This window comes from Osmerus eperlanus, chromosome 11, assembly GCF_963692335.1.
Source record: "Osmerus eperlanus chromosome 11, fOsmEpe2.1, whole genome shotgun sequence".
Classification (NCBI taxonomy): domain Eukaryota; kingdom Metazoa; phylum Chordata; class Actinopteri; order Osmeriformes; family Osmeridae; genus Osmerus; species Osmerus eperlanus.
In genome coordinates, this window is record NC_085028.1 from 6,609,065 (window position 1) to 6,615,064 (window position 6,000).

Sequence of the window (6,000 nt, forward strand, 5' to 3'; positions counted from 1 at the left end):
TGTGTGTGTGTTAGTGTGTGAGAGAGTGTGTGTGTGTGTTAGTGTGTGAGAGAGTGTGTGTGTGTCTTACCATCCTCAGCCATGAGCCCTGCAACCAGCAGATTAGTTAAGAGAAAAGCAATCTTCATGTACATCATGTCTGCTTGTTGGTCCGTACACCTGTCTGGTTACCAGATGCTAGTTTGAAGTTCTCTCTTTCTCTCTTTTGTCTCTCTATTTATACCCTACCAGTGTATTGTCAGATAAACAGGCCTTTCAGGGTCATAACTAGAACACAATGACCTTTTCAAGCCCATACGGATTGCCAAACAAGATGGTTGGACATTCTTGTGTCGCATTTAAGTTTCCTTTATATTTACATTCAGTCATTCAGAAGGAGCTTTTATCCAAAGAGACATAAAAAAGTACATAACAGATTACAGTGATTCATACTGGTTAATACTAAAACCATGCATTCATCATTTTGGGTATCATACCCTTGAAGGACGTATGGACAAGAAGGGGTGTGCCTGTGGTATTGTAGCACAATAAGAACTCTTTCAGAATGCGTACATCCACTTCTGTCCTAATACTCCAGGTCAAAAACAATGCATTTAGTCATTACCAACACTTATTTTCTCCATGTTTTTGAAATTGTTGTGATATTATATCGGTATTCATATTTGAATAATCATAATTATTTGCTGTCAGCACATGGATTCCATTTTAATCAATTTAATATTTATCATTCATACAATATGGGAAGGTAGAGTTTTTCTGTGTCACTGATCTTGGAGAAACTTTTTTGAAATAAACTTTAAATGAAAGACCTTAAATCCTTTCGTTGTTCAATTCAGTGTTTTATTTGATTAATAGCTGTGCTTGTCCAGGATGGCATCAGATGGACTGGTGGCCTGTGATGTGGGATCTCCTCCAGACTCTGTGTCAAACCTACACGCTGGTCTTTGACCATGTGGTGTATTTGAAGATGACCATTTGGTTGGCTTCTGGGATGTAGCAGCCAATACCTGCAGAGGAGATCCAGAGATCCTGTTAGTATGTGCTCAGTACACGAAATGGAGAGAGAGTGTGTGTGTGTGTGTGTGTGTGTGTGTGTGTGTGTGTGTGTGTGTGTGTGTGTGTGTGTGTGTGTGTGTGTGTGTGTGTGTGTAAGATACGAGTAGATAACAGTCAAGCAGGGTAGAAGGTATCAGTTGTTAAAGATGACGGGTGGGTCTAGCTCAGTGGTAGCATGCTGCTAAATGTATCATTATTATCACTATCAAAGAAATCAGTTTCAAAAACACCAAAGCCAGGCCCTGCCCAAGTGTCCTCTCACCCCCAAGTACTCAGTGCAAGAAGATGGCCTTCAGAACAGGCCTCAACAAGGGTCATATCACTGTTTATCACATGGTGGGTCACAATGACCCGAAGGCAGCACAAGGTTTAAGGTTTTCATAGATTTCTATTGTTCGAATGCAATGCTTCAAACAAATTCTTTTTTTTTCTTTTCTTTTTCCATATTAATGGTCCTATGTTTTTCTCATCCGTATCATCTATGTAGATGGCCCATAATACCAATCCTTATTTTCCCTCAATGTTTTTGAAATGGTTGTGAAATACATTTACATGTATTCATTTAGCAGACGCTTTTATCCAAAGCGACTTCCAAGAGAGAGCTTTACAAAAGTGCATAGGTCACTGATCATAACAATGAGATAACCCCAAACATTGCGGGCAGCCAAAACATGAAGCATACTGTAGCGGGGTTTGCTCGTTTAAAGATAGAAATACTTAATTTATCATAAAGACTGGGGCACCACCCTAATATTGGTTTAGGACATTAGGGAATCCTATGTTTAATATGTAATAATCAGTCTCATCTTTAGGAATGAATTTGTTCTAAGAGTAGAGCCAATCGTAACATCAGTGAACACGCACGTCAAAATATCTTTACAATGAATTTATTCAAGTAAGGTAAACAGATCTTATGAAAAGTTGGATTATGGGTTTGATATGAGAGATTGGTTTCAATGAACAGAATGAAATGGTCTAACTTAAAGAAAGGCAGAAATTGTACAGTCAGTGATTACATCCTTACAAATCATAAACAGAGCTCACGCCAATGCCATGTCGAGGAGGAAAGAGCGTTAGCCATAGTTACGTTTGATCAGGGGTTGATCAATGATGTTGAGGGCGGTTTGCGCCAAAGGTCCATTTGAAGAATCTGAAGTCACAGCGCGGCTGCGCTGGGTCATGTGACTGAGTCTGCGGGATCTCAGTGAAGTCGCATTTGGAATTGCGTTTTTGGTTCTTCTGTTGAAACGTCCAGATAGTGACGCGTTCACTATAAAGTTGAATCTCAGGAGAAGCTTGGCGACGTCCTTGGAACGCCAATCCTGATGGCGTTCATGCCATGGTCGGTTTCGCTGGAGTCCGAGATTGATGGTCATCTTAGGGCTTTATACAGTTCGAGGGAGGACCCGTCTGGGGTCAGATGTGGATTGGGGGAAGCTGGGTTCTCAACTCCCCCCTCCTTCCTTCACACCTACCAAAGGTGTGATCTGATCTCTGGCTGATCATTCGATGGTTCAAATATTGTTCTGGACATCTTGGTACAGTTACAAAATATAGTTGAATGATTGTTTTATTATGATAGCTTCGTGTAGATACCAAGAATGACGTGGTTATCTTTCAGGAAGAAGGAGTTGTTACTAGAATCAAGATTTCAGTGAACACAACATTAAAACAAAGTAACAAACATAACACAAATATCCCTCTCATAATTCTCCACCTTGTACTCTTGTGGTAAAGTCTCAAGAACTTTCCTCAAAAGTTCTGATCAAGGTATGTTCTTTGTTCAAATCGCCGCCGAAACGGATAGCAAATGGTCGCTGGAGACGTGTTGTCTAAATCAGGCCCTTTGAAGCTTGCAAGCTAGCAGGAGGGCTGATTTGGTAGATTGGGGAGGTCCCCCCCCCCCCATTCTATGGTTCCTTTGCATCGGCGTTTGGTGGGTAATCAGCATACTGAGAGTGTCACAAGGGCTGATTCTGATGTGATTGAATCACTCTTCAGGTGTGGCAAGATGTTGGCTCCGTGTGGTCTTGTGGACCTCACTACATCCCCCCGGATGTCAACTTTCATAGACCGTCGTCGATGAAACTGTTGACATGAAGACAAGAGAAGAAAGACCACAGCAGCGTAACAGCATGTCACCCCCCCTCCCCAGACATTGGCATGGCTATGAGTGATTAAGCTATGACATGACATAGGAAAAAGGTTGAGAGGAAATTATTGAAACAAAAAGAGGCACTTGAAGTGGCTTACAATGGCCGTAGCAATTGAAGCTTTGTGACTAGGGGTCTAGATGAGGGAAAAGTTGTCGGCTTTCCAATCTTTTTAAATCAAACTAGTTTCAATAAACTCATTTAGGTTATGGTTACAATTGACTGCCAAAGACGTATACAAATAACAAATAAAGGTACAAGGTAATTATAGTACATACTTTACACAATTATAGTTACTAAGTAGCTTCTTGAAGTCAACGTAACTAAACCACATTGATGAACTGCATCTAATAATGTAACTTTAGTTTGGCAACCACTGTTATTTTAAAACACAGTTAGCTGTGGGAATAGTCAATGCTTTTTTCGACAAGCTATATCGTGGCGGCATAATAGGTTACGTGTAGAAACTGCATTGTTTAGTTGCTTCTAAACAAAAGTCCTTCAGGACTAAGCACTACTGTCTGTTTCCCTGAACTAGACATGTGCACCAACGTATTAGTTGGTTGGTTAATTCACTTAACCAAATAGCTACACTATTAAAATAGGGGCTATAATAAAGGCTCTTATGCTACTTTCCTTGAAGAGCTGGCCGAGGCAGATTACAACGTAAATGTCGGGGAAGCGGTGTTTCTGAGCACGCGCGTACCTCCGGTCAAACCTAGCTGCTTCCTTTGAGCTAGCTGGTCCCACACACACACTAGCAGCTATTTCACGAAAAACAATTGAATACGCACACAGCCACTGTAGCCCAGGCACAGTAGTATTAAATACATGGTGCTACATACAGTTAGAGCTCGCTCTATTTTAACAGTTCGTTTCACAAAAGTTACGATTGCTCATTTCAATCTATCTTAGCCTCACACGGGGCGCCATTATGTCACAGGTAAGAAATATTGCAAATCGTAGTTACTTTTGTCGGTTTGAAGAAGGGTAGAGTCAATGGTTTCGTTATCGTCCAACGAAAATAAAACAACGGAATCTTTGGCCAAAGTTCCGGGCGCTCAGTGAATTTGCAGGTTGAGAGGAATAGTTTAGAAATGTCGCGAGCACTTCAGTTTAATCCTACGAACAAGCGAGGGTGATTGTACGTTTGGGGTTTTATACTCCAAAGAACAAGGGGGGTTCCCGTGAAGGTGACCTCTTTCATTGGTCAGTTTCCCCCCACCTGGGCGTCGTCCTGAGATCTGCCTAGGTGTGAAGTAGCTGTACCTTTTGAGTTCCGTTATTTCAACTGTCCATGGAATGCTCAAACTTCAGAATATAACAATACAACATTCGTAAATGGTTTTGTTAGTATGGTACAATCATTTTGATATCAAGATTGGCTGACTTAACTATACTTGAAGGGAAGTTATAATCAAACCTCAATTAAACAACGTTCTAAGTAAATGGGAAAAACACACATTATAACACATCAACTACTGTCATTGAAATAGTGTCCATGAGCCATGTAGTCCTTGAGAATATGTTTGTAAATCCACATAAGAAAGTTCTTCCTTGTAAATCCTTTGTCTGATACTGTGGGCCGTGTGGCCTCTGTATCTGACCCCATGCTGGGTCAGAAGCTTTGAAGCTTCTCCTCTGGGAGAAGGACAAAGGGGGAAGACCCTTTCCTTGTCAGGGGTAGGAGAAGGTGTGATGGTACCGTGCTTTGTCTGTGGACTGTGCTACATATCCCCCTGCTGGCAACGTCCGATGATTCGACGTCGTCGGGCTGTTGGCACGTAAGAAGAGCAGAGAACAGACAAACACGACAGTACGATAGCATTTCTACTGGACACATTGGCATGAGTGGACTCTAAACAATGTAGGAATCAATGGGGCTAACTTGGGTCCTATTATTAAGTTTCTCTGGGCTAAGGTTCTATGCCTAAAAATGAAAGGAAATAAAAGGAAAAAGGAAAGGGAAAGAAAGGAGAAAGATTAAAATAAAATAAAATGATAGGAGTGGGAGTGGGCTTTGACTTCCTGGAGTCATAAACCTCATTTGTCAGGGGCCAGGGTAGTTTGGTTATGAGGCGTTGTAGCCTATTATTTTGACAGTACCTCAAGGTCATTCATGTTGGGTTTTCTGGTAACAGATTAAAAAATTTGATAGATTGGTGGAGCCATATTTGTCTCATGACAGTATTTTCCTATTATTTTTGGTTTAAAGGAACATTCATTCTTGAACTTTGAGGCATTTTGGCTAAGGCACCTGTTGTGCACTTGTTTCGTCAGCAGTTTGACAGGGTCAGGTTGCTGGTATAAGGCCAGGCCAGGCCTCTGTGCATGGCCTGTTGTCCCCGCGAGTAGTGATGGTTTCTTCCGGGGGTTGTGCCAGCTTGTTGCAGCTGGGGTGCTTCTTCTGGGATGCTTGGTGGCCATAGTAGGTCTTCCTACTTTCGGCACTCTCATCCAGTTGGCATCATATGACTTCTTTTGGACCTGTGATGCTTCTCGTCGCAGGTGGGTTTCTGATGGCACCCGACGGTCATGGCGTTGTGTTGATTTTGTTTGAATCTTGTGTCTTGATGGGTGAGTGGCGTAGCTCTGGGGCGGTCTGGAGCGGCCATCTAAATCATGGATTCGGTCCTCTTCTGAGAGATGTGGATCAGACGTGGAATCTCCCCCCCCTTCCACTGTGAAGACTGTGTTCTGGGCTTCAGGGTGAGGCAGTGGATAGGGCTTCTCGACGTTGGTCCACATCTGGTTTCGTTTGAAGTCAATGAGGGGTTCCAGTCTGTTGAGT